This window comes from Branchiostoma belcheri, unplaced genomic scaffold, assembly GCF_001625305.1.
Source record: "Branchiostoma belcheri isolate BF01 breed outbred unplaced genomic scaffold, Haploidv18h27 scaffold16, whole genome shotgun sequence".
Classification (NCBI taxonomy): domain Eukaryota; kingdom Metazoa; phylum Chordata; class Leptocardii; order Amphioxiformes; family Branchiostomatidae; genus Branchiostoma; species Branchiostoma belcheri.
The window spans coordinates 1,984,335-1,986,285 of record NW_017803046.1 but is presented as its reverse complement, the minus strand read 5'-3'; positions in this window follow the sequence as shown (position 1 = coordinate 1,986,285).

Here is a 1,951-nt window from a genome sequence, read left to right as displayed (position 1 = left end):
CTTGGAGGAGGGCTGTCATTGGCGGAGACTACTTACGTCATATGAGTGGCACGATTATGTGCCTGTGGCGGGGAAGCTGCGTGGATTAATTAGATCTTCATCTGCAAAACAACCCAATATTCAGTAAGAAAAACACTATGTCATCGTAGAGGGGCAATAATTCAGACCGAGTTATGTGTGGAAAAACGGCCACGCACTGTTTTTTTAGGACCTATTTATATGCTGTAGGCTGTAGCAATGCTCTCCTCTTGCATATTTTCTGTCCACAACTCGTAGGCGCCATGTCATTATGCCCCGTACAAAGCTGTTTAAAACGAGTTAGGCAATCTCTAATGGAGGCTTACGTTTAACTGCCTCGGACGAAGGAGGTATAAAATGCCTCCATCGGGAAGGTGATAAATTAGCATCAATGAACGCCGCGAATGGTCGTTGATTTGATGAATAGTTTAACAAGTTGTAAAGAAATATAAAAACGGTTCCTATATGACGAACTGCACCGAATATTATGTTCGGGGCCCAGCGATGCTAGTACACTCTTTGTAGCTGAGTTTGAAGCACAAAGTCACACATATTGTATATAAATGTGAGCGGATTATTTCACGAATGCTACGGGAAAATTGTGTGTTTTAAACTTTTTTGGCCAACAGATTGCAGCATCATGACATTAAGCTATTTGCGTTCCATCATCGAGATTTTCTTGCTTTTCATCGAAAATGTATTGTCTTGTTTTTTTTTCATATCAGAGATACTTGTTCACCATGACTAACAAATGAAAAGAACAGTGTTGCTTCTGCTCTAATTTCCCAGCGTTGCTATGGAGTATCTAAGACTATTGTCCATGTACACAAAAGGAACTTTCCCTTTAAATTCATTCACAAAAAATGCCACTTTATTACGATCTAGGCCAATCCACACTAAAGATATATACATATATAGATAGATACCGATTTAACAACATTATTTTTCGGTAATTTGTGCGTTGTTACAGCCATTAATGAAGGGGCTGCTCCTTTTCAAAGTGTGTAGTTTTATTATATAACAGATGTCCACTGATATAACAAATCGTAAAGAATTTCACCCCAGTTCAGCACATAATAACCATGTCTTTGATCGCTTTAATCGGTGACTAACGGAGTTGGATCAATGGAGTCACTCTGTCTTCAAGACCGAGAGGAGGGCGTAACCTCCTTTCCGTTATGACTGCCTCAACCCACGTTCTAGCAATAATCATGTCGTTCATTGTATGTATGCTTTACATTATTAGACCTACAGAGTCTTATGCTAAATGTCGTAAAATGTCGTCCATGGAGTATATATGGATATACTACAGCTGCCAGACGGACGGATTATCTCGGTCAAGGTCAAATGTTCAATAAAGTATTTGCACGTGACGTCATAGCCACCCCGCAAGTCAGAGGCCAATCGATTTGGTTGTGAATGATGTCATAGTTAGTACGTGACTGTAGTGTAAGATACGGGTTAAAATTTCCCTGGTGGCCTCCGCGTTTAACCATCCAACATGGCGGGCAACACTGACGTCATGATCACGTGAGTGCAAAGACCCCATGCAGCGGATTCAAACACATCTGTGAGCACAAAACATTTTCGTGTCAATGGATTAGGCGCGTTCACTTCAATTCACATAGAATCTGATAAAATAAAACCGTTGCGTGAAATTCTTGTCTCGTAAGCTTGAGTTTCCATACTCTGTCCTTGGTGCTGAGAGTACAAGTGCTGTCTGTTGTACTTGAACATGTGACGCATTACTAATAGTAATAGGTAGGCCTCTACGAAGGAGATACTTTTTTCTACCAGCGCTACTTTGTATGTTTGTGTACCTTGAATTATAGAGTATAAGCATTGTGTGAAATTCTCGTTCCGTACACGGGAGCTTCTTCTAATCCTGTCCTTGGTGCTGAAAGTACAAGTGCTGTCTGTTGTACTTAAACGT